Source organism: Tyto alba, unplaced genomic scaffold, assembly GCF_018691265.1.
Source record: "Tyto alba isolate M040663 unplaced genomic scaffold, T.alba_DEE_v4.0 Super-Scaffold_16, whole genome shotgun sequence".
Lineage (NCBI taxonomy): Eukaryota > Metazoa > Chordata > Aves > Strigiformes > Tytonidae > Tyto > Tyto alba.
In genome coordinates, this window is record NW_024881278.1 from 14,630,052 (window position 1) to 14,657,593 (window position 27,542).

General features: G+C 42.0%; 2 long non-coding RNA genes across 2 annotated transcripts; both read left to right on the forward strand.

Annotated features, from left to right (window-relative positions):
* The first annotated feature begins 21,449 nt into the window (after positions 1–21,449).
* On the forward strand, positions 21,450–25,200 carry LOC122153184. Its single transcript, XR_006165042.1, has 3 exons — positions 21,450–21,605; positions 23,450–23,545; positions 24,094–25,200. It is a non-coding gene; the product is annotated as an uncharacterized LOC122153184 (long non-coding RNA).
* Positions 25,201–25,597: 397 nt separating this feature from the next.
* Positions 25,598–27,542, forward strand: LOC116960811. Its single transcript, XR_004406599.2, has 2 exons — positions 25,598–25,964; positions 27,319–27,542. It is a non-coding gene; the product is annotated as an uncharacterized LOC116960811 (long non-coding RNA).

Below are 27,542 nucleotides of genomic sequence, written 5' to 3' on the forward strand. Positions count from 1 at the left end.
GCTGCAGCTGCCGGAGAGGAGGACAGAAGTTGTCTGACTTCATCTAGAAAACAGTATTGTGTCAAAGATGCACAATATGGGTTCTGGATTGTGCTCCTGTCCTTGTTGGCACAGTGTCCTTCCCCTAAACTACAGCAAGGTGGTTTTTTTTCTTAGTACTTTTGTTGCCTTGATTTTTTTAATTGAGCAAAAGCAGGTGTATATCTTTCTGCTACAGCATTTGAGAGTTTCACTAGTGATTGTAAGCAGTATTATCAGACTGCTGGTAGGATTCTCTCTATTTTTACAGTGGCTCTAATGTTGCCAGAAGACAGAAATTGGATGTGGCTGGCTTGTGTGCCAGCCCTTCCTCCAAACTGCTTCTATGTTACACACGATCTCAGTGTTTGGCTGCAAAGAAGACTCCTAAAGCGTGAGTGGAGAGCTTGTAGGGAGAGCAGAGCATCCAGCATGATGCTGAGGATGAATCGGCCATTTCATGTCAGCATTTTGTCCTTGTCACTTGCTTGATAGTGAGATTTGCAGGAATCTTGTTTGATACCAAAAGACATCAAGACTGGTATTCTTTTCAAGTGTAGCAGCCAAAATTTTTGTAGCCATTAGTTATATATTTGAAATGTTTCTGGAGATGTAAACATCAAATTTTCATCTCATCCAGTTAAACAATGTTTACAACGTGCTTATTTTTACTTTTAAGAAATGTACAATATGTGGGAATATAAAGGCCTGAATACACTCAGAGGAGGGACTGGGTTGCTTCACTCGATGTTTGCATGGGTTTAAAGAGACTTTTAAATTTCCTGTTTTCCATTGCTCAGTTTTCACAGTTGCAGTTTTGTGGTGTCCTTTACTAATTTTTACCTAGGTCTTAATTTTCCCAAGTAGAATCAATCTTCAGTATGACAATAGATATGAGGATTTTTGGAGGACAGACGTGAAGTGGGTCAAGCAAAATTATTTTCTTGCAAGTCATGCTTAAAACTGATCAATTCTGTCATATGTAAAAAATGCAAAGCTTATAGGAGGGAACAGTACAGAATCAGACACCTAAATTTCTCCCAGGTGCTGTGAAGATAAAGATGACTGTTGTATAATAGTGCAAAAGCTCTGCATGGCTACTGTATTTTCAGCTTTTTTTTATTTCCAAAGCAAACAGAGCTTGCTGGCACAAGTCAGTTCTTGTGTTATAGGGTGAGTGGTGTTTAAGATCTTTGAGCCATCTTGCTTTCCCTTGCAGTGTTAAGGCCTTGTGGATAACATCAATTATGTAATTTTCAAGTTGGATCACTCTGCAAAACAGTAGAATATACTCTAGAAATTGCCACAAATTATGCAGCTTCGTTGCTTAACTGTCAAAATATTCCCAAAATACTTTCTTGTACCTTCTTGCGAATTCAAGATTCACCTTGTTTTGGCCTTCTGAGATACAGAAGAAATACAAAATCAACACCATAACATTTACAGAAATGTACTTAATTTAATGAAGCCCAGACATGCTGAACTAAGCAGTTATTAAAGTTTCCAGTTTATTGGATCTAGAACAGCCTTCTAACAGAACATGATCAGGAACACAGTCTAGAACACTAAACCTATTTAGAACCTGATCTAGACCTTCCTTCCCCTACACTTGGGGGGCCCACCAGTTCATCCAATTGCCAGCCGATGAACAGCCCTCACCTCCAACTCCATCCCTCGGGCTACAGAGAACACAGTGCTTTTCCCTGTACTTCAATCAGGAATTGTCTCTTTACTATCAGAGATTATTTGTCAATGTTTTGACCACGCTATGTACCACAGCCTTTTAGAACAGCACGATGCAAACAAGGGAGGACCCCAAGGCTCCCTGTGAGAATGACATGTCTGAAGCCACATTAAGCTATCTTACATACAGCTTACTCACATTGTAAGGCTGTTGGAGCAGGGTGAGTCTTCTTTAAGGGGTCAGTTGTGTATTCTGGCTTTCTGCCTTGACTTCAACTATTTGATTTCTTAAGTTCTCTCTCTCTCTCTCCCCCCCCCCCCCCCCCTTCTTTTCCTCTCACTTAAGGTACTTAATACCATTAAGTACCTAAAAGCTGATTATGGAGTTGTATTCTTTTCTGCTGATGCTTCAATTACCCTTCTTCCATAACATAGTATTTCCTCTGTGTGCTGTATATTTAAATAGCATATTTGGGGGGAATAAAGGGATTCATATGGGTTTGTACAAAGAAACGGTCTTCAACTCTGAGCTTAGATGTACTTCTGCGCTACTGTAGGAATACAGCAGAAGACTGGCAAGGAGGATTGTAAACATGCTAAAGTGACTTGCAGCTGCAGTGTCAAAAACACATGTATCATACTAATCATTGTTTAGCTTTGTGTGCTTGACTGCATTCAGATAACCCAGGCCTGTGATAGACTCAGAGGCACCTTATCGAACATCCTTGAGACTCCTGCCCTGCTGTGGGAAAGACCAAGCACAGTGGAAATCTATGCCCACGAAAATCCCTGTTATATACAGGTAAAAGCAGCAGGCCTGTGATCTTCTCTTTCTTCTCCTCTTTCTGGCTAGCAAGGACCAAGCTCTGCAATGCCTGCGTCCCCCAGGGTTGTGAGGTAACAGGAATGATAAATTTACTCTTTGCATTTCATCCGTGATTTTGTGGTTGTTCCTGTGTCCTGCCTGTGACGGCTCACATAATCACCAATCGTACATATGACCTTTAGAGTCTCTTTTTTTAATGTACTCAGGTGCAGAGTTCAGTATTTCAGAGTTACTGAGCTTCCAGGGCTGCAGCAGCTGAGATGCCCTGCTCAGTTCAGGGTAGAGGTTGGGATTTTCTGGTGCGTATTATCAGCCAAAGAGTGGTTCTGAGCCTCTAGATACGGAGCTACTTTGCAAATCTTTGTTAAGGTGACTTTGGTTATAGTAGTTAAGTTTAGGTTCCAGAAGACCTACACCCCACCATATTTCACTGGGGCTTTTTATTAGCAATCATATACTAGTGTTGTGCTGGTTCCCTACAGCCAGAGTCTGACCATACCAGGATCATCTTCTTCAGTCATATCCAAGAATAGTGATGCTCTAATGAATGGAAAAATAGTCTGGCTAGTTATGGAGGAGGCAGAGGAGGCAGGCGCTGTGGACTGTGCTGCTTGGCATAACGTTCTTTGCCGTTAAACAAGTTTAAAAAAAACCCCAAACCTGACAAGCCTCAGGTCACAATAGTACAAACACCCAAGCATTTATTCCAGTATCAAGAATGTAATTTAAAAATAAAAGCATATGAAATACCGCCCCAAAATGCTCAAACTGGAGTGTTACTCACATGACTGTATATTAATGAGCAAATAATCATCTGCTGTGAAATCACCCAGCAAAGGCAGCAGCTGGAGTAAATTGCAGAGCTGTTCCGCAACAGATACAATGCCCAACATTGTTCTATGTCATGGGAAATGTGTAAAATAGCTGGAGCCAATGAAGAGGAAAAATAAGGTCTCTGGGAACAGAGGTATTATTTGTAACTGGGGGATAGGGGTGTGTTTACACTGCTACCTTCAGCAAAAATATGATGGGGCAATTAAGGGAAGATGTTCCTACATATGATCCCTATTCTTAAACATGCAAGATTTTGTTTAAAATTTAGAAAATGAACAAAGGTATTTCCAAGATCTTAGGTTATAATGAGGTTCATGAAATGGTAGTCTGCGTAGGAAAGAGACGGAAGTATCACTGACAAAGCTGGACCAAGGCAGGGGTAAGGTAAAAACTCATTAATGGCAGAGACTGTGTCATGAAACAGTAACTGGGAAGCAATGATGATAACGTTTGAGAGTTGAAGAAAGAATTGTACCTGTTTGGGGAGAGGTCAGAGGAAATAATGGGCAGTTTTGTCCTTCCAGCTGCTGGGGCAGCAAGGATGGCTCCTCTCTGCCGAGCAGCAGGCATTGTGATCAGCATCATTCTTCATTTTCAGAGGAAGCCCTGGGGTAAGCACTGGGTATTTCAATGCGTATTTAATTCTTCTGTTTAAAATGGTTAACTTCTTAACAGCAGTTCCTGACTCGTGAGTGCTTGCATCTGTGCTCATAAGTTTAGTTTCTTTTCCTGAATGTAAGCAAAGGGTACAATATTACACTTGAGGATAGTTTTAGTGCCTGTTATCCAGCAGAGCCAACGATGTCGTTTTGAACTACATTCTGGTTTCTGCATTGCCCCCAAAATTGTGAATTGGGATATTTCCAGCTGTGAGATTGCTACTGCTAATAAAGGTTGATTGCTGTTGATAGCAGTGGGGTTCCCAGAAAAGAAACTGCTGACTTCCAGAGGCAGGATTAATGTTTAGGACTGACAACTGGAAGAGCTGTCTCTGAGTTTGTAAAATGAACAAGTCATAGAAAGATTGATGCAAAAAGCGTGATGACTTACAATGATTTTCTAAATCCCTTTTGCAGAACAACTGCACTTTAAGTAGCAGTAAAGCTGCATGGAAAAAAAGGCTTTTCTGAGGCATCTTTGTCTTATGATTTGCATTTGATAGGCTCCAGAAATATGTGGTTTGATGTTTGAAAATAAATGCTTGTTTAAAGCTCTGTCTGTACCAGCTGATTTTGTTAACATAGTCTGCATTACCGATGAGAAGAGGGTTGAAAATGGAGGACTGGAGAAATTGTGGATGCATCAGTATAACTTTGATCCTTGAAAGATACTGAAATTATTAAAACATGATCGTAAGTATTCAAAAAGTAATTTGGCTTAAAAAGAAAAAAAAAAAGGTATAGTAGACTTGAAGAGAACAAACCTATCCAAACCACTTCCTTGAATGAGGTCATCTGTTTAGTTGATAAGGAGGAAGACATCAAGGTTGTATCTTGACTTTAATGATGCTCTGAGCGTCCAACAAGACCACAGAACGGAGTGGAAAGAGTAGTCTACAGCTCACTACTGTTATGGTAATGATTCCAAGTGTTTTGGAGGAAGGAAGGAAGAAGATACATGCAAGGAGTATTTATTTGTCTGCCCAAACGGAGGGGGAAGACAACATGCTGTCAAGTAGAAGCCAGATGAACATCCATCCTGGGCTCATTTCTTTTAGTAAATTTAAATAAATGATTGAGCATTCAGAGTAAGTCTGATAAATTGAGGAGATGGCCTAAAACCTAAATATGAAATTCAGTGCAGACGAACTGCAGAATACTTGAATGCAAGAGAAACACACAAACATGGTTGTGTTATGTTCACCTCGTGCCGTGGAGGTGGGGAAATGGGATGCTGTGGGGAAAACAAGGGTACTGAGCTGGGTGTCACACTTGATGGGAACCCATGATGTAATATTTGTTGAAAGACAAAATCAAACCCACATGAAATGATGGAGAGGTATTTAAAAACATAATATACAGGTGGCATGGGTAGTATTCACTCTTACCTGGAACTGGGGAGGAAGGAAGTAGATTAATTGAATTTAGTCAAGGGCTACGTGCAATGTTTCTGTGGTGACATTTTTTATTTGGTAATGGGGGAGGGGGCTACATCGGTGGTCCCTGTGAGAAGCTTCTCAAAAGCTTCCCCAGCTCCAAGTCAGACCAAACTCTGGCCAGGGCCGAGCCAATTAGTGACGGTGGTTGTGCCTCTGAGATAACGTATTTAAGGAGGGGAACCTGAAAGGGAGTGCGGACTTGTGAGGAGGAGTTGGGAGGACAAACACCCAGGTCAGTGGAAGGAAGAAGGAGGACGAGGGGGAGGTGCACCAGAGCAGAGATCTTTGTATCCTGTGGGGAGACGGCAGGGCCAACCCCTGCCACCCATGGAGGTCACCAGAGGAGCAGAGGCCGACCTGAAGCCTGTGGAGGAGCCCACACCAGGACAGGCAGCTGCACTTAAAGGAGGCCAGGACTCTGAGGGGAGAAGCAGCTCCCACAGTTGTAGTTCAGCATGGGAGGACTGCAACACACAGGGGTGACCCACGCCAGAGCAGCATGCGAACAGCTGCGGCCCGTGGGGAGGACTCACTGCAGAGAAGGTTCATGGAGGACTGTCTCCTGTGAGAGGGGAGCCATGTAGAGCAGGGGAGGAATGTGCGGCGTTCACCCCACCTCCCAAGGAGGAAGGAGAGGCAAGATGACTGTAACTCCCATCCCCTGCCCCCTGAGCTGCTGGGAGGGGAAGTAGAGAGATGGGGACAGACTTGAACTCCGGAAGAAGGGAGGGGTGGGGGGAGATGTTTTGGGATGTGGTGGCACTTCTCACTGTCCCACCTTGTCTGGTAAGTGTTGGTTTTGTTAGCATTTGAATTAAAGCGGTTTTCTTCCTCTAACCAGTCTGGTTTTTTGCCCATGACCATAATGGGTGGTCACCCCTCCCTGTCCATAATGGATTCTTTGCACCATTTCTGCTTCATTCCCATTCCTGATAGAGAGAAGGGGTGAGTGAATGGCTGTGTGGTGCTCAGTTGCCCTCTGGGCTCCAAACCATGACAGGCTAATAAAGGTAACAAGCAGATGGGAGAGCTAGAATGACCTTCATGGAAAAATAGAAGGAACCCAATATGTTAATTCTGGATAAGAGACAACCGCAAAGGCACACTGGTCTTCTAACATAAAAGGTTTGTTTATAAAGGTACAAAGATCCATGTTCTCCATGGCTGCTTTTCAGTAAGATAATCATCTTCATTAGATGCAATTAAGACCTATTTTATTAAGAAATGTCTTAAAACTATTTGTTAAAATTATTTAAAATTGAGTATAAATTACTTATGCTTTAAAAATAATTCATAGGGTGAATGCCTGAAACAGGTTACAAAAGTCTTGCATTATTCTTCACTGGAGAATTTTATAGTAAGATCTCAATGATGTTGACGGCGGCTTCCCTGATCCTGTCTCATTACAGGATTTTCACTGGATGATGCCTGGAGGTCCCATCCATACCCATATTTCTGTTACATTTATGGAGATTTTGTTTATAGAAACTCTGTGCAAGAACACAAAGCAACCTGTGGCAATTAAGAGATTTTGATTAGAGGATCTAAATCTTTAGATCTCATTCAAAACTGAAGCTTCGCTTGCATGAGGACTGCAAGTTTATACTTCTTTCACAAGGAGTTTTTCATGCTCATGTTAAATATTCCTAGCAAACTACATAGGAGATATCACAAGAAATTTGTGGCCATTCCTCTCATTAAATCAGCATTTGCTATTTTCTTAGTGTAGCAAAGCTGTTTAATTCTTGATGGGCTTTTCATCCATAAATCTTAACTCTTACTTAACTTAAGCCCACAATTACAATGACTTCTGCTTTTTTGCAAGAGCGGAAAAGATGCAGATGAGTGGACTTCTTTCTGGGTAGCAAGATGTACTCTGTGTGTTTAGTCTGCTTTGCCTGTGGCCCAAAATTTATATTGAGCATGCACAAATACTAGGCTATGTTACAAAAGGAGCAGTTAAAATGTCAAGTAATGATGGTAAAGCACCATCAAACACCAATAGTTGGTGGGGGGGAAGGAGAAGAGGTCTGCATCTGCTGCTTCAGTTCTGTCAAATGTCCAGCTGGTACAAATTAGCAATGTTTTTACTCAGGCACATTCATTATTCAAAGTGATTTTATTGAAGGATTCCTCTATTTCTTTTTACTCCAGTGACTGAATGGCTCTTGATCTCAGCTCTTGGCGTTATGTTCAGGTAGGATTTTTTTAAAGGCAAAATTAATCATCCTTCAAATAATCAACCAGTAAAAAAAATGTGTTTTACCTTCTAACAAAAATCTGACCGTGACACCACTGTATTTCTAAAAGCAGACCCCAAAACCTGGTGCTAAGCTTGCCAGAAAAAAAAAAAAGAGAGAAGGAAATCTTGGTTCTGCAGTTTGAGTTATGTTATTTCCTGACATGAGGCAACACGTTCATGTGCCGTAAACATACAGTTATTTAAGTTCACAGAAAATTGCCTTGTGGAGAGCTGCTAATCCCACCAATGTGTTCAGAATAGAGGCATACAAGTGGTACCATCCCATGGCTAGTGGACTTTGAGACTGATAAGGGCAAAAAGGCTTTGGGGAGTCAATAGAGTTTTCACTGATAGGAGCCCGAAAATATTGTTTAGCTGAACACTGGTGCTAAGACACAGTGGTGTGTGTTGGTGAGCTACTGCACCCTCAGAACTTTGCTGCAGAACAGATGCCACCTGCGATCTCTCTAAAAGTCTGCTCTGTCTGTAGAGAGATAGAGAAATACCTTAGGAGCAGGGCTGAGATGAGACATCCTCTATTCCCAAGTGTGACTGGAAGAAATCACTGCTCCTTGGGAACAGGAGAAGATCAGGAGTGTTAATTCCCAACGGTAGTGCTGATAGCCCTAAAGGAAGCCTACAGCTTCAGGAGTGATTGGCATCATCTCAGTTTTCACACCTGGGTTAAACCTTCAACTCCAACTACTCAGCCTTGATAATAGTCCATGGAGAGAAACCAGCATCTCCAGAGGATGAAGGCTTCATCTCTCTCAGGCTGTCACTCGACAACATTGCAGCTGTAGATGCTCAAGGAGCGTTTCCTTTTGTCTCCTTTTCTCCCAAGGAATTTGTTCCATTTCCCTCACTGCTTCGCAGCTGGTGGTTTGGGTGCTATCATAAGTAGGTTTCTATCATCCACCTTGAGATCAGTGAGATTACAAAGGAAGAGAGACTCATTAAACAAGGAGTGGACTCCTGTGGATGTACCTCCTTCCCAAGGGCCACTGTGAGCAGAAAAATTCCCCGCTGAGAAAACCAAGAGCCCAGGGGAGACTCTTGGAGGACTCTCCTGGGAGGAGACTGCTTTTATCCTGTGTCCCTCCCCATCTCTTTCAGATGCTGGTGGGCTCCCTTAGTTCATAGGATGTCCAGGAACTGCATGGATGCCATGTTTTTTGTTTAAGGGTCTGTCTTGTTCCTATTCCCCCTTCTCAGTAAAGCCACTAGAGATGTGTTTTCTTCCCTCCCCATGCCCACCACAACTGTCTTAAGAAACAGTGATACTTTAGTTAGTATTCTGTGATTTGAAGGTCCACCTCCATGTCATTCAGCCTTTCAAATAGTACGTGACCCACTGTATATGATCTCCCTCCCACCTCCCTTTAAGGTGCCTTTGTAACCATAACTTTCATTTAAAAAATAAAGTCAAGATCCTCATGCAGCTGTAAAAGATCAGGGCGTGGCATTGCCTGCCTTGTTTCTGTGGTGAGCTGCTTCTTGGATAAGTCAAAGGCCACCACTGCCAAGACCCAGCATGGCATTTTGAGCCTTATCAGGCTTCTCAGGCTGCCTAACCGGCAGCAGGCAGGACCGTTTCTCCAGCTGGGCTTCTCCTATCAGTGAGTAACTCTCCCTAGTTGACGTAGGCCAAGAAAAGCAGACGGGTGGTTCTACCAAGGACAGACATGTATTGTCTGGCCAGTTTACTAGCAGTAGCTCTGCTCTTTCCTTCTCTGAGAAGAGTAAGGGTGTGCAGAGACTGAGTGACAAACAGAGACCTGACCAAGAAAATACTCTGGCTGAGGTGGAGCCCAACGTTCCCCAGGTATTGGTTGGCTGATTGCTGGCTTTCGATGCTTGTGCCCAGACAGGTTTCTTGCATCAAGAAGCAACAGTTTATGGTGAAACTTCAAAACCAGCAAAAACCAAAGCCCAAGCCCTTTTCTGTTCCCTTTCTTATGGAAGAATCGGAGATGCTTCAGGCTGCCAGAGCACCCGCAGGTCTCTGAGGATTCAGGCAGCACAAACTGCGGGTAGGATGCTCCAAGTGTCGCTGTTCCTTGAAGTTTCTGTCATGCCCCTCGTTGTCCACCTCAGTGTCTGCCAGGGTGGGTTAAATGCAGTGATCAGCATCTGCCGTGTCCAGCCCTTCTGCTCGCACCAAGCCATACCTTCATGCTTTGCAATGTGGTGGTTTTGTTTCTGCACTAAACCCAAGAAAACTTAGTCCCCTGAGAGGGATGGTGGTGGTGCAGGATTGGGGTGATTTTGTTCCAATGACCAGCTTCTGATTTAAGTAATTCTGTGAAGCTGCTGGGTAGACATCAAGGCGTACCAAGGAAGAAAAGGTCTTCATCTTGACTCTTATTTTATAACAATTTTACTGTAGTGGCATCTACTGGCAAGGTTTACAACTGCAGCATTTTCAGTGGTAATAGGTGGGGATAGCTCGGTATTTGTGCAGGCAGTAAAGAATGCTTTATTGCCCTATTTAAAATGCCTTATCAAGGACACTTAAAGCTCTGAGTGAGCAGGCTTGACCTTACAGCTGATCCTAGTTTGAGCCAGAGGTTGGATAAGGCAGTCCTCGAGTTTGTTCCAGCTGGAATTTCCCTGTGATCTAATTTACAAGTTTAATTATTTGCTTTAAATGCAATGGAATAAACTCACTGATTTTAATTTACTTATTCATTTTTAAGGATTTGCTTCCCATGAATCAATGCCAGTCCCAGAACACCTCAGCCCTGCTGAAGTCGCCTTTCCTTGAGGTCTGGCCCAGATGAAAAATGGCTGAACCACATAAATGTGTTTCCCTAGTCAGGCCAAATAATTTCAGTATTTTTCACTGGGACACCATGAAAGAAAGCAGTATGCCCTCAGAAAGGAGCAATGCAAGCAAAAGGACCTACCTGAAGAGTATCAAGCACATCTACGGCTCTGTGTGTATTTCCCTGGCACTCATCCATATGTGTGCAGTTGCTCAGAAGTTAATTTAACTAATTGATGTGGATGTGTAGAAGAGAGAGCTGATGTAATGCAAATCACTCTTGAATTAATGTTGCTGTGAAAATCCATCAAATGCCATGCAAGTCTGGGAAACTGTATCTCACCTCTTGGGACTCAGCTTATTTTAAATGCTGAAATAAGTTACTTTTTAGACAAACATTCAGTGATTTAAACTAAACAAGTAAAACTCGCCTTTTTTCTCCTCCAAGGCTCCCCACCAGAAAAGATACAGTGTCATCTGAATTTCACATGTCAAACAAAAGACTGTAGTCCGTAGTTTTTAAACAATGAAGGGATTCACTCTTCTGGAGGTAATGTAAAAATATGCATTCGATTAACACGTCTCTCTGTACACAATGTCGGTGGTAAACGAGAAGCAGTTGTTATTAGGAGTGTAAAAGTCCTTGTAGCTCGTTTGATCGTATAATTCAAAGCAGCACTGTCTGGTATCGATGTCTTTTGAATACCCAATTGTTATGGTTGGTTTCAAGCTCCATATTTTATCTAGACTGGCATTAAAGGTATTGCATATAATTAAGCAATTGAAAAAAAAAAAAAAAAAAAGAAGAGAATAATCTGAAAGATAATTTTTCCCACTGGGAGAAGTTTAACTTAGCATAGTAGGCCTGCATAAATACTCTTTGGGTTCAGTGTTTCAGATTAGTATAGAAAATACATACGTATATTTTATAATTATAGTAGTGAAAGACTAAATTAGCTAGATGGGCCTACTGCTGTCTTGCATAATAATTTGTCAAATAAACATGTTGTTGGTGAATAAATCAAGGGCATCATAAAGGCACTGTTTACCTTTTATCTGTGGAGTTCCAAGAGCCACTCTTAAATGTCACTGATTCTCTACAGCAGGAAACAACAGAAAAATTATACAGCAGAGCTGATGAAGCTTTGAGAAAACTGTTGTGCATGGTCTCGGTGCTATATAAATGAAACTCTTTTCTGAAGGGCTGTGTTATGATTCAGAGCTGCAAGAGCATAAACCCAGCACAACTCAGACTATTTTAATAGAATGGAATTTGATCCTAAGTGATGTCTGAGGTTTTAATTGAGGCAACTCAATAGAACTGGTGCTCTGACACAGTATATTACATTTTGGGAATATTACAACAGGATCTGTTTTGGAACAGAATAACAAAAGGCATAAAATAGCTTAATGTTGACCTAAATGATCCAATATATTATTTTAAATAACTCTTTCTGTGCCACCTGGGCATTTGATTGCTGACAGCTTACTGAAACTGCATTTGTTTTGGACAAAAATCCTCCCTGCATGGTGAGCACTTCAGCACTAACGCAGAGAAATTAGTGGGCTGTGGCAGCGCCCGGGAAATGACCTGCAGCACAGAAACCACGCTGCTGGGATGGCAAGTCGTCTGTGCTGTCAAAGGCTTTTAACTGCCATAACACCAAAAAAAAAAAAAAAAAAAAACCCACCCCCAAAACCCCTTCCAGCCATTTCCTCTCACCCTTCAGATGCCACCAGCTTGTCCTGAGGGCCAGCAAGAGCTGAATGAGGTTGGAAATGGTGCTGCGAACCTTCGTGCCACCTCCCGAGTGGGGGAGGCTGCTTGGTGCAGCCCCACAAAGCCCAGCAAATTAATTTCCTCCTGAAAAGGGCTCGACTCTGCATTGTGTCTGGCTCCGCCTGAAAATTTAAACCCCTGTTTTACGTGAACTCTCACTGAACCTGAATCGCTGTTTTCATATTCACTGTCTCTTCTGCTTTGAGTAGTAAAGGCCTCCTTATTTATCCGGGTCCTGTGGAAGAGGGTCTGACTTCATGCAGCCCAGCAGCCTGGGTGCAGAAATGAGTGCAGGATGTATAGATGGTGCCCATACGCAGGTTATCTGCACATCTGTTACGCGGCCAGTGTCCCGCAATCCACCTACAGCTTCTAGACATGCTGTAGGGGAAGATCTGAATTTTATCCAATTTATTGAACTCCACCCAGAGGCGAAAAAGCAAAAAGTAGAGCTTCTAGTTAGAAAAAAAAAAAAAGGGGGGGGGAGTGTGTGGGAGAAGAGATTTTAAAAAAGTTACTTATTAAATTGCATAATACTTAAGAGGGAAAAAATCCCTGTTGCTGAGAAGGTCCTGCCCTGGTTGTTGGTTGTCAGAATTGTAGGAATTCAAATATATGACATCAAAATGCATGCTGCTTATTTTGGAGGTGGGACTTTGAAAGAAAGCAGTAAGTGGCCACCAATCTACAGGGGACTATAGGCGTACCAGCACCCAGGAGGTCTACAGGGACACCGCTACCTTCTGTTCCTTTTTTCTAAGGCAGGTACTGCAAGAGCTGATGCTGATTTGCTGCACGTTTGTCTAGAAGTATCCACTATAAATGGGGTACAATGAAAACTGATGGACTTCAGGATTTGGCATAAAATGCAGTATCTCACCCCAAAATCAAAACATGCACAACTTGTTACAAAGTACAGCTGATAAGGCCACAGATGTAATAGTAAAGGGATGCTACTGGTTTTTCATATGACTTGCAGTATGTTAAAACTTTTAATTTCCCAAAGACTACCAATCCTTTTAAAATTTCTTATAAATATATATATTCCAATGTGCCATAATTCAGACAGGTTCAGTGACTCATGACAACCTGAGGGGGCAAAAAAAAAAAAAAAAAAAATCAAGATTTAAGTTATCATTCTGCCCCTTGGGTCTAAGTTTCAATCAGAATGATTCCTACATCTTTTGCTTAGCAACACAAAAATGGTCTAAAGAAAAATTCACTTCTGAATGGTTTTGGAACACTATTTCACATTTTAAAATATTTCTACTGAAGCTGAGATCTGAAGTGATCTAGCTGAAGTGGTGATGGGTGGGGGGTGTCTGTTGGTAGTCTGTATTGGACCTAACCCTGAATGTATAGATTATAGCTGAGGTTGAACTTGAATCAAAAGACATGCCACTTTGATTCCCTCCTATCCAAGTTGATCTTCCTACTCCTCGAAGCATATTTCAATAACCTGCTTGTTATCGTCCCCTGAGTTACCGTATGCTATTACTGTTCTTATCTATACATTCACTTGCTTATGGGGCTGCCTTCTGAGCCCGTCACTGCTGTTGCTGCTTTATAATGCGTGTAATTATTTCTCTGTGTGCTGCCAGACCTGCTAATGATGCTGTGTCGGCTGTTGCTGCTGTGAGAGCTGAGGGCTGCCTGTTTTTTTTCAGCAGAACCTAATTGAAGCTGGAGCATGGACGGTAAGAGCAATGTAGGTCAGAGTAGTCTCAGGGTTCCTTTCTGGGGCATTAATGGTGGCTGGGGTTTTTGCATCAAGTTCACAACTTACTCTGTTAGGGCCCTTGGAGTCTCCCGGGCTTCCACAAAAAGCATATTCTTATGCATTCATACTATAGCTTTTTGATTTGTGTGTCACCCGCAGCTTCTGATGAGATCCAATCCCTTGGGGTCCCCGAGGTTGGTGGTTTTACAAACTATCTCTAGATTAAAACTCGGCTGCATGTTCAAAGTGCAATGCTCAGAACTGGATGCTGTTTCCCCATGAAAGAGTGTAACCACTTAGTTTCTCCATTTACTGGTCAAAGCAGCCTTCCCAGTGTTCAGTGTTATCTGGAAGATGATGGTGAATCCAGTGAGCACAGGATCAACTCTACCACACTACCCAAGCCAAAACCAGCACAGCTGCTCAGCGTCTGTGTATGTGAATTAGCCTATGTGCAAATAGTAAATCTCACGATGCTGAAATCACAGCTAAAAATTGAGACCTTGCATTACCACAGCTTGAAACTACTCTTGTTACACAGTAGATAAATATTTTTGCTTTTCAGTTTATTAACCTCATGTTGCAGAAGCGTAATACGGTTAATAACACACCAGCGCTGTGGCACAGCAAATGTGGTCTTTGCTCTTTGGAGGCCTCTACGCAGCATCAGGTACAGGCCACAAAATGGGGAAGGAAGAGACCATGAAAGAGGCGTCAGATCAAGATTTTACACTGTAAGTTATTTCCCATGAACAAGGGTGAGGAGGGAAAAAGAGCACGGAGGAGAAGTGCCTTAGCCTCAAGATTTCTTTTGCACAGCCTGTTTAAGGCCAACATCTAGTAAATCAGACTTGGTTTTAGTTGGGTAAGTGGGGCATAAGCCCAGAACAAGGTCACAGCTGCATGCTGGGGAAGATACCACAACCCCTGTCCCTCTTATGCTCTCTGTACCCTCTTTTCATTAGAGGGGGGCACTCACAGGCTCCTGGCTTCAGAAGAGAGCCCAGGGGTGTACCGGGAGCCTGATGTGGGGAGGGTATCCTGGGCTATGTCTTGGTGGCCGCCTGGTCAAGCTGCTTCGTAATTTAGCAGTGCTGTTCCCAGCTGATGAACCTTTGGTGATCTGCCAAAGACTGCAAGAAAAACAGAGGAGAATGAAGAAATGTAAGCCTTTTGTTCAGTCCTACATCTGTGAAACGGGTGGCCTGTACTTCCATTGAAAAGAGGAAAAAAAGTTGAATATTGCAGAGCCTAGCAAGTTGATGGAAAGCACTTACCCCACCCTCCAGGAAAAGACAGGGCTGGAGGCCTTGCAGGCCATTTTTCTCACAGATAATTAGCATGCTAATTGCAATGTGTTTAATACACACCTAGGGTGAGAGGTCAGAGCCTACGCTGATTGCTTTGCTTTCCCCAGTCTAATTGCAGCACCTCAAACCAGAAGCCCCGTGTTGACAGAGCATGCTCTAACGTGCATGGGAGGTACCAGTAAATGCTCCTTTGCACTACAAGTGTGTTATCCTCTCTGGTTTTGTATGTGAGTTTGCTGTGGAGGCGTGCTGCTTAGGAGTTTTGCTGAGAAAAGCATAATTTACCTTGAACTCTCTCAGTGCTGTGTGGTACACTGTCAGAGAGGGCTGCTAACAGTGCAAAAACCTTCCCACAGCCCTGATGTTTGCAGATTGGCTGCGTGCATACACGTGGGAAATGCTGTTTCAGCTGTTTTTCTAAGGAGGGCAGTGAGCCCGAGAATGGCTGGAGCTCACTTGCACACCCTTCTGCCAACCTGCTGCTTCATGTGTACTGAAGGCTACTGCAGAGCACTGGGGTTGGACACAAAACCTCTCAGGGCCCCTCTCTCATCCCCAAATACACATTTTAAAAGAGAAAACTGTGTGGCTGTTTTAACACTGAGAAATACCCTTTAGGTAATAACACATTAGTAACACTGGCACAGGGCAACTTTTTTCAATTCATGCTAGCTCTGTAGTCATCAGCTTGTTAGATGTACACAAAAAATAAATCCTAATTTTCAGGTAGAATGTGGAAAAAGAGGTTTACCAAGTATCATCCCACTGTGTGCCTGACAGTCTCAAGTTGCACTTGAGATGGCCTCCAGATGCCTTCCTCAAGGAAGAGAAAAAATAAATACATGTATTGAGAGGGCAGTAGATGCACATCATGCACTCCTCTAATTCTGGATCAGATAAACGGTAAATTCTGCAGTCACTGAGTTGTGTGGTTTTATCCAGTGATAGATATTTCCCTGCAAGCATTAGTAGTGAAAGCTCTTTGGATGGGGAGTTGGAATGGCCACTGCAGCTGTAACCGCTGAATTTGCTGCTACAATTTCAATAGATAAAATTTAGAGGAAGCTTTCTTTAAACACTAGATAAAAATAATTTTTCAAGCTAGTGAATCAAAGTGTATATATATATATATATATTTATATATATATATATATTTTTTTTTTTTTTTTTTTAATCAGAACAATTCCTGGGTTTGTCAAGATACCGGGACAAGTAAACTGTGGCATAACAGTTGTTCTTTCTTCTGCCTCCCTGAAAGATTTTCAAAGGGGTCTCAGAAAGCACAGGAGAGGAAGAGCTGGCTGTGGCAATGGGAAGATGCCCGCCCAGCTGGAACTCAAAATCCTCCCCTGTGCCCAGTGAGTTCCCAGTTCAGAGCCAACAGTTTGGGCTTGCAAACCTCTCCGCTTGGTCTAGCGAAAGCCCCGTAACAACCTGATCCTGCAGAGTCCTTGGGTTTGGTTGGGCTGAAGACTGTGGAGGGGACTTGGTTGTCGTTGCTCGCTACCCAGCGCCCTTTTGGGAAGGAGCAGGGTGATGTGCTCACGCAGATGGGACAGCCACACGTGCAAGTGCTCTGCATCGTCCATCGCCTGACGGAGGGCTTAAGAAGAGAACGACCTAAGGGGACAGTTGAGCAGAGCGACTTTGAGTGAAGGAAAGGAAGGGAGCCAGGATAACTTCTGTATGCCTTTTTCTTTCACGCTGTGAACACTGTGTGGGCTGTTCATTCCATAAATAAGCCCCCCAGCCTGGGGTAGCTGATATCCACAGGGAGCCAGTCACCAAGGCAGGACATCAGTGTAAGCACATAAAAGTAGACAGGCGAGGGGGCTGTCGGGATCTAGCTCAGGAACAATCAAGCATAAACTACAGCAGTTGAAATAAATATGTACTCTAAAGGAATGTGAAATTATAGTAATACCAGTGAGGCATGGAGTAGCCCACAGCCTTGGTGTCCTATCAGACATGGTTAATGCTCCCATGTTTCTTGCCAGCATAAGAAGGACTCCAGCTTCCATCAGTTTAGGTGAAGGTCTTGCTCTCATTACCAAAAAAAGATTCTTCCTTAATGACCTGTGTATTTGTTAATTTTACTCCTAATGTTTTAAAATTATTTTGTTCTGTATCATATATACCAGAGAGCAAATACATCCTAGATGAGACTACATAGACTAGACTGTAAGAGTACTACAGCGGTGAATAAACTAGCTGTATTTTGTGCAAAAGATGTAAAAGTCACTGTAGAGTATCTCCTTTCTGCCTTGCCCCATTTTTCCTCCCCTCATATGTATGATCCTGCAGTAAACCAACCCCCAGAGACCATCAGGTGAAGACCAGAGGCCGCTCATCATGATCTTAGTGTCAGTAGTTTCTTTGAGAACATCTCTAAAAGGTATTTCTATGGAGAGGTCACAGGTTGTATTAAAAAAATATCTAACTTGTGGGGCTTCCAGGCCCCAGATGGATGGTCCCAAATCCAAGCCCCTTGATACTTTAGGTTGGAAACAAGTCTGTCTGTCTGTCTGTGGTGCCACTGCAGTACTGCTGCTCTGGGAACAGCACAGCACTCCTGCTTCCCTCCCGATGTCCTCCGCCGTGCTGGGCAGCCACGCACTTCCATCCCCCCGCATGAAATCTGGTTTGAACAAATGGCTGAGGGTTTGTTTTCCTCCCCACATGAATCAACACCCACCCAGAGCACAACATCAGAGCTCAGCTCTGCTCCTTTGCCACTAGTGTAGGTGTTAGGCAAGTTTGCAGTGGGCTATGGAGAGATGGAAGAAATGTGCAGAGAAGTAACTAAAGAAAACTGATTAAAAATTAAAAGCTTGAAATGCTTTTCTTTCTTTCTTTTTTCCTTTTTTCTATTTTTAAATCTTTCTTTCTTTCTTTCTTTCTTTCTTTCTTTCTTTCTTTCTTTCTTTCTTTCTTTCTTTCTTTCTTTCTTTCTTTCTTTCTTTCTTTCTTTCTTTCTTTCTTTCTTTCTTTCTTTCTTTCTTTCTTTCTTTCTTTCTTTCTTTCTTTCTTTCTTTCTTTCTTTCTTTCTTTCTTTCTTTCTTTCTTTCTTTCTTTCTTTCTTTCTTTCTTTCTTTCTTTCTTTCTCTTTCCTTTCTTTCCTTTTCTTTCTCTTCTTTTCTTTCTTTTCTTTTTCTTTCTTTCTTCTTTTTCTATCTCCTTCCTTCCTTCCTTCCTTCCTTCCTTCCTTCCTTCCTTCCTTCCTTCCTTCCTTCCTTCCTTCCTTCCTTCCTTCCTTCCTTCCTTCCTTCCTTCCTTCCTTCCTTCCTTCCTTCCTTCCTTCCTTCCTTCCTTCCTTCCCTTTCTTCCCTTTCCTTTCTTCCCTTTCCTTTCTTCCCTTTCCTTATTTCTTCCCTTTCATTTTCTTTTTTCTTTGTTTTGTTTTACACTTGCACTGTGGCACATTCTCAAACTGGGTAATTGGCAGCATCTTAGGAGAAATTACTGTGACAAGCAGGACAGCTGAAGACTGTATCTCAGAATTGCCCTTGCTGGAGCAACTGCTGAGGATGCCTGCAGTACAATACTTTTCCTGTCTGAGAAGCAAAACAATAAGGCCCAGACACATTGTTTCTGGAAACGTTTGCTTATTGGCAAAATTTTTACATGTTGAATGTGCTGAAGCTATGAACTAGATTTTAACCGCGTTGTGTAGATTTCAAGCAAAAAGTACTTCCCAGAATTGCAGAGAAAGCTCATAGCTGGCTTTAACAAGTAAAACTGTTATTATAAAATTTCTGAACTATTTATACTACATAGATATAATAAATGGGGGTTTATATAACAAATGCCATAATTATAAATTATTTAATTGTGCATAACTGTGTAGCTATTAATCCTATATTAATTATATATTTTGAGTTATGTGCAATGTATAGCCTACATAATTATATAAAGTCATACTTACAAGTGTCCTATGTAGTTATAAACACAGTTTCTTACATGTTTATAAACCTCTAATCTCTGATTTGTTTAGCATCATTTGTTAACTACGGAGTTAAAGACGACTTCTCTCTGGTGTATGACTGAGTTCCTCTCGGCCCTTCGGGAGCTGTGAGACCCTGTCTGTTTGCATGCATGTGTGTCAGGGTTTAAACCTGGCTGGCAGCCCAACAGCCCACGGCCACCCGCTCATCCTCCCACACCCTGGGGGATGGAGGAGAAAATTGGAGGGGTAAAGGTAAGGAGACTCGTAGGTTGAGATAAAAACAATTTAATAATTGAAATAAAATTAAAACAGCTTGTTCCTGCTTAGTGATCCCAGGGAAGAGAGAATCCCAAAACCACCACCCTGGAAGCAAGAGTGAGCTTCCCAATGAACCCTCATCAATATGCTGAGCATGACATTGTATGATATGGAATATTCCATTGACCAGTTTGGGTCCGGTGCTCTGGCCGTGCTCCCTCACAGCTTCTTTTGTACCTGCACACGGTTAGGACATGGGGAGTTGAAAAGTCCTTGATTTCTTAGTAACGACTAAATACACGAGTATATTATCACAATTTTCTCATATAAAAATATATACTGAATGCAAAACACAGCACTACTCTAGCCACTACGAAGGAAAAACAAAAAGAAATTAGCTCTATCCCAGCCAAAGCCAGGGCAACATGAAAAGCAGTACTGCAAGCTGAAACAGAACAGCGAGGCTCATGTGCCAGCTCTACCATGCCAACAAAATAAGGTAAAAGAAATAGGGCATTACACCTCTGAAGACCAGCAGGGCCCTCATTTTGCAAAGGGAACTCAGTGAAAATCGCTGGTGCTGATTTATTGAGAACTGGGGAGTGAGGAGGGAAGCAAACCAGAAGCTGGGCTCCCTTTTGCAGTCAAGTGCTAATGTTCACTCCCTGTGCCTGCTCTGGCAAGGAAAGGAAGGTTTAGGCACGCTGGGTTAATGAACAAAGCAACTGAATAAATACAAAAGGGCCAAACAAGTTAGCATTTTGCAATTTTTTTTGTCTTCTGAGGGGCTGTGTACAGCAACTGGGGGATAGACTGGAGTGTGGAGAGGGTCTCGGTGCATTGAAAATCAGAAATTCCCCTCTCCCAGCAAAGGAAACATGCTGCACTTGAGAAGACTCAATAAGTGGTTGGCAGCTGTGTGCAGGAAGAGGAAATCATCTCATCTTGAACTTGAAAGCAAAACTTAGTTTCAAGTGAACACTAGAGCAGCAGAATCACTGGCAAAGTTTATGCTTTGGGTGACCTATGCAGTTTCTTCACTGAACTGTAAATATGCAGGTAAGAAAGCATTTAGAGAAAGGCATTACCCTGAGGTTTTCTTGTGAAGCAATGTGAGGAACCTCCCTGGATTTTGTGCATTTATGAATTAGACCTTTTTAAAGTGAGGGCTGCAGGGGGAAGGTGGAACTGCAAGTGAGGCTGCTTCAATAGCTGTCTACAAACCAAAAAGTGGCCTGAACATTGTAAAGTATTTCTGGATACCTCGAATAGGAAAGTTTTTGCCACCCCACCATACTCCAAACCTATGTGAGCCACCAGGGCTATTGAAAAATATCTTTTCATGTCAGCTGATGCTGGTTTATGCTCTTCTGTTTGCACAGAAAAAAAATATCTCTCCTTCAAACTTGAAAATGCTTTAAAATCCCAGCCTTGAATCAAGGCAGTGATGATCTCCTGGTTTCTGTTTAGCATTGCCTAGAGCCTATCTGCTTCAGCCTGCAAAAGCAGCCCTGGCATTTTTGGCTATGAGTAGCTGCTCAGTGACTCCATCTGGGTTTTAATTTTTTCTCCCTCTCTCGGGTGAAAGCTCACGTGGTGTTCTCAGCACCGGAGCATCAGGCGAACCCAGGGCGGTTGCTGCACCTCCGCCAACCCCAGGAAATGGCTGTGCAGGCAGCTGCCCTGCACCACCGCAGCTACACCGAAAGGCCAGAGCAAAATCGGCGAAGGTCGCAACGGGGGGAAACGTGCTCCGAGTAGTGTTTTTATATCTAGCAGAGAGGAAAGGAACAGAGAAGCAAGGAAGCGAATCGGGTATTTTTTAGACTGTGGTGTGCTTTTCAGACTCAGTTCCCCAATCACCTTTGCACCACGAGGTCCTCCTGCCACATGCTGTGTGTTCTCAGTGGGACTGCGTGTCTGTAACACCAGTGCTTTGCCGGAGTAACCTCTGAGCTACACGACAGCAGCTTCATCTTAGAGAAACAAAGTGAGAAAAAAGGAAGAAAAGTCCAGCGCAGCCCGGTTTTACGCACTGCTAAGATCCGTGGGTCTTCCAGCACGTGGGCCTGGGCACCACCACAGCTCTGGCCGTCGTAGAAGGAGGGATCCATCCAGCGCAGGTCAGCCAGAGTCATTTTGAAGGCAAGGCACGCTTTCAAAGTAAATAAACTGAGTCATGTTGCCTGTTGGCACAAATGCAAAGCACGTAGGAGCAGGAAGCATCTTTGTTTTTGTGCATGGGAGGGTGCTTTCAGGTCAGGTTGGTGCTGAGGTGCGTTTCTGGCTAGCGAAGTAATGGCTTTCTCCGGCAGTGAGACCGCCCTACCAGGCAGGGGGGAAGCAATTTCATGCAGTTCAGTATCAGGTAACTGTGTCTTTGTTTTGCATTTAACAACAAGGAATCTTAAACCAAAATTCTGACACGGACTACCCATGAAAATGCCAAATGCATTATTTGCACAGTGGTCCAATTCTGGCCTTAAAAACCTTCTCGGAGCTCTCTGGGACTAGTCAGCTCTGCAGAGGCTGGGAAAAATATTTGTGTCACCCAAATTGCCCTACCGGCACTCTAAGCCAAAGTACCTATGTCTGCAGCAACGCCGGCTTTCTTTGAGAACAAAGTGTAGTTTCCTTTTGTGCACTCAACAAATAAACATTTTGTGGGAATTGGTCCTAACAGAAAGACTTTTTTTTTTTTAATATCCAAGTCACTTGTTTCGGAACACTGACCCACTTATTGCTTGGGAATGCCTGCGACTGCTGTCTGAAACTTGAAAACTACAGAGGTACCCATGGCGGCCACAAATGACTATTGCAATAACACCAAGGAAGACTCCACAGTTAAAATTTATCATAGAAGAAGTATCTGAAAACTGGCAGTCTGCCTAGTGCCAGAATTAATTATGAATTCGGTTTTTAGTATAGTTTAGGGTAGAAACAGTCTTAATTATCCTTACTCCTTTAATTAAATTTGAAGTCTGACAATAGTGTCTGTTTCCCATAATTCATGTTTTGGGCTCAGCTTGTCCTGCCTGGCAAATGGGAGAACAGGAGAGAAATAGGGGAGAGAGGCAGAGAAAAAGAAAAGACTTTGAAGTATGCGACTGTCTTTGCCACTTGTCTGTCTCCAGGTACTGGCTCACTGAAACTTCTCACATTACTGTTGTCTTTCAGCTCTTCTCTTCCAGCTGGCAGCTGCTCACTGCTTAACCAAGAATCTGGAGATTAATTTGTTGTTGTGTTATAAATGGTCCACATATAAAATGATGGCCAGAGTATAGATAGACTTTAAAATGTAGGGAAGGAAAGTAAGAGAGATTTGTGGAAATGAGGGTGGTGTAGGCTTGTATATGCAAATTCTGCCCTGAAGGTTATGATTCATTAACCGAAATTGTTTCTAATGAAACTAACTTTATGTGGGTATTTTTTGTAACAAGAATTTTAAAAGCCGAGCAATGAACAATGCTTAGGAAGGATCACACATTGAAGCTCTGCTCTGATACTTATTACCAATACTCCTGAAAATGCATAACGATGCGTGTATGCTAGTTTGATTTTCAGAAATCTTTTTTAAAGAAAGAATGCCAGATCTGAATTAAGTTTTCAGTTTTTTTGTTTCTTGCCAGCATCTCCTTAAGTCCCCCATCTTCATAAAACACAGTGCAAAAATTAAGTACCTGTATATATTTTAACATGTTAGTAGAAATATAGCTGTTGAAGTTCAAAGAGTTAATTAACATTTAAATTACTGTATTTAAAAAACAAAACAAAACACAAAAAAACCCCAGGACTAGTTGAGCAGGTTTAATCAGAGAAGAAGTCAATTTAATTGAGAGTAGATATGGAGCAATACCAGCTCCTAAAGCCAAGCTCATCTTTTGTGAGATGCATCAAGCTGATTTCTTCATTGCTTCTGGTTTGGGCCTGCATGTTTCAGTAATTAGATTTTTTTTTTTTTTCCTAGAATAAAAGGATGAAAGGTGTGAGGAAAACATTAGCACCACATACAAGAGATGAGTGCCATATTAAATAAAATAACCTTTTTGGTGTCTGAACTCTGGTAAGAAATACATCATATCCCAGCGTTAGCATTATTTGTTACAAATATTTTCCAAATTATTTCACCCCCAGAAGTACAGTGTTTTCCCTTTTTAAAATGAAATTTAAAAAATTACAGTGAATTTATAATACCGTTTTGAAGACTGGCCATGGGTGACCTATTCCACCTTGACACGGGGCCTCGCGGGCTGCTGGCCTGGCCCAGCCTGCAGCCATGCCGCTGGCCCCTGCCTGGCTGAGCACCAGCAGCGTGTGGCCCTCTCCCACCTGCGTTTCCAAGCCTCTTAGATATTAGCTTCAGCTACCGCAGGCAGTTGTGCATACTGCCAGATGCAGGCTGGAACTGGTTGCAAAGCTAAGGCTGGAGAGCTAACGTTTTTGTTCACTCTTTATACATATACATATAAATGTATGTATATTTTATATATATGTATATACAGATACACAAGTGTATACAGGTGTACTTGTTTGGGTTGTCACTTCAAAGCCTTCGGGTTCTGCCTGTTCTGTGTGTGACAAGGGTTTTGCTTATTTGTTTGCTTTTCCCAGGTACCAGAGTGCCTTCATGATCTAGGGATGTAACATCATTACTGTGCTGTAAACAGGATCGAGGCGAATGTCCTCCCTCTATCCAGGGCAGGTTGTCATGCAGGAACCAAGGGAAGGTATGCTCTGTCCCCTGTACGATCACCCTGCAGAGATCCCAGATGGGCGCAGTGTCAGCTGAAGTCACTCTCTGCTCTGTAACCTCTTTCTGAAGACTGGAGGATACTGGCTCAAAAGCCAGGAGCCTTCTGTGAAACTGCTTGGGAGTCTGGGGGTGGCTGGGAGAGAAGAGTGGCTTTTCTTCAGACCTTAAAGTAATAAAAGTTTTCTATCTTTCTCTAGAATTACACTTACTGTTTAAACATTTACAATTCTGCAGTGCACATACCTCTGACGTCTTACAAACACATGGAAATACTGTAGTCTGTGTTTTCTATAAGCTTTCAGAAAATTGACTGTTTCAAGTCCTTACTGCTGGAATAATATAACAGTAGTGCTGCAAAAGTGGGAAGGTAAGCTGCCCAGCAGAAGATACAGTAGCCAAAACTCTTATCTCAAGACCCATTGCTTGGAGATTTGCATCAACTTCCCTTAGTCAATAATGAGTCTTATTTATAAATTCACATACAATACAGAAAGGAAGAAGCTTGTTGCACTATTGTGGAGATCAAAGTTTCAATGTTTTTTTCTCCTTCTCCTGTTTAGAGAACTGAAGTTGGTTTGCATGTCTCTGTATCCCTCTCCTTATTGCTGAGACCAGCATGGTTGATAGCCTTGGGCATTTTTTTAAAGCTGTTTCTAAAAATAAACATTTTGCAAAAATTCCCAGAATGCAGGTGCTCAACTTAATTTAGCCAGAGCCGTACTATTTGTTAGCAGGCTGTTCCTTTATAGGGAGTTTTAAGTTCCAATTCAATGTATCATAAATTAATACATAATGAAAAACCTCTTCTATGGTCAAGGGTGGAATCCCTGCCTTACTGAGGCCTGTACAAACAAAACCTCTATTGATTTAGTTCAATAAAATTACCCCAAATCTCCTGCTTCTTTTTAAAGAACCATTCTATCATTGAAAAAATATTAATAAAATTACATATGCTAATCAAAACAATCCCCAAAAGTGCCTGAGCACACTCACATTCTTCAATCTTCACAGAAGCTTTAAAAAGTGGATTGTCCTTAGTTTTTCGATGGCAGTTTGAAAAGCAGAGAGGAGATGTTTTTTGTCAATGTACAGAATTCAGTTTGTCTTTTCTCCCAGGTTATGCTTTGTGAGCTAAAATAGACAATGCCTGTGTTCATCACCGTCTGCTTGGCTACAGCAGGTAACTTCTTGGCTGCATGTGTCATGAAGGCAGCTGCCAGCTAGGAGGTTGCTTCTTCTCATGCTTTGATCATATATAATACTAGAGAAAAGGAGAAAGAGAAAGCATATAGTGTGTATTTATATTATAGTCTATATAGTATATGCATATAGTATATGTATATATAAATGCATGGCTTTTTTTAATAGACTATAAAAAACCCCCACCTTACTGTGAGTCTTACGGGTGTTTTCTTTCACAGAAGCAAAGGGCTAATCAGGAGAGGAAACAGCAGCTCATTACCCCACCCACCTCTGAAGCCTCTGCTAAAGCCATTTATCATAACGTTTCTCAACTTTCTTGGGTTGGCAACTTTACAGGAGGACTCCTTTTTGCAACCTTCTTACAGCATCTACAAAAAATAATGGTAAAATAACCCCAAAGTAACAATACTTGTCTTTAAGCACAGCGCTGGCTAGGTATGGTACGGATACGAGGGAGTTCCCCGGACAGCTAGGCTCTTACATCTAGTTGTGGGACTGAAAAAGACCAACTTTGACCAGAAGTGTTGTAAGTATTTCAGACCTAAACAAATTTAGGGGAGTTCATGGTCAGCTCTTACTGCTACAATGTGTTAAGGCTGTACTTGCTGAATATTGGAAATACTTGTATACTTTTCCATTACTGCTGCATAAATGGTTTGGTGAATTTCAAGTGGGTTTAATTCTGAGAAATATAGGTACTGGTATCAGAATTGTCCTTTCTTAATATTTGTATTTTAAAAAATCAAAATCTGAATCTTACGTTAAAAGAGATAAACAGATGGACAGAAACAGCGTAAAACAATATAAGAACTTTATTTGCCTGATCAATTAAAGTTTAGTTAATATTTTGGTCTTTAAATTCTTTTGGAATGAGAACTCTTCTGAGATGGGATTTATTTTACTTGTCAGCCACAAACATTTTCATGTAAAATGAAAAATAGGAATGGAAAAAATGCAAGATAGACATCGAATATGCAAACATTATTATGTAACAGTGAAAAATAAAGGTCAAAGGATTTATAGCAAAATGTAATGTTTCAGGAACTGTTTGCAGATCGTTAATTCCAAGAAGACAGGTTGGATATAACACGAATGTAGTTCCATAGACTTGATTTACCTGAAGGCTCTACTGAGAGACATGAGTTTTCATATGGCATTGAGAAACCATAGTTACGAATCTCCAGATTATTAAATATCAGTACACACAGTAATACCAGTAGTTCATATCACAGGCAGCAATAAACTCTTTAATAACAATTCAGGGGACTCAAATGGTCACCAATTCTGAACTGTAAGTATTTTTAAAAATATCTTTTATTCAATTGAAGATAACTTAGTACGTTGGGATACTAAATTCAGTGCCTCCAGTCTTGGAGGGGTTCACTGTTATGAGAGAGGTCCTTTGTAAAGCCACCTTGTTCTCCCAAGGCCAGTCAGTGCAACTGAACTTCCAGGGACAACTTAGGTTTATAACACCAGGCAAGTAAGCACAGCCTATAGAAGCCTTCCTAGCTGTTAATTAGAGCTATCTGAGACTTCTGTCCTGAAGAAAATCTCAAATTCCACTTTGACAACACTCAGATTTTATAGACTACAGATAATACTCATATTCAATTTTTACATAGCCAGCTCTTTTATATTTTCTCCTAAACTCAAGCACTTTTTACTGCTGAGTGTGTGTCCTAAGGAGACTTGAGAATCATAACTTATGTCTGAAGCAATTTTTCCTGGTTCTTGCTGGGGATGAATAAAATAAACCCATTTTTGGTTATCAGTATTGTTTTCCACCATTCCCCAGAGCCTTGTCACAGTTAACACGCCCTGTCCAGTGCTTTTTGAATGTCTTCTTCCCAAACCCCTGCTCCTCTTTCTACTTCCAGCTGGAGAGTATTTCAGATACGGGAACTGAAGATGGGAAGGTGGCAGCCTTGGTGGGACCAGCTCCAGCACCAGAGCCCTCTTACACTTCTTACTGAAATCAGAAGGAAAATGGAGGGTTGAATTTTGAAGGATCAACATCTTAAGGGGACACAGTAGTAGTGTTCTCAGGTTGATGTGATATTGTAGTGCTTAATATTTATCATTAAAATGAAAGCCTGGAGAA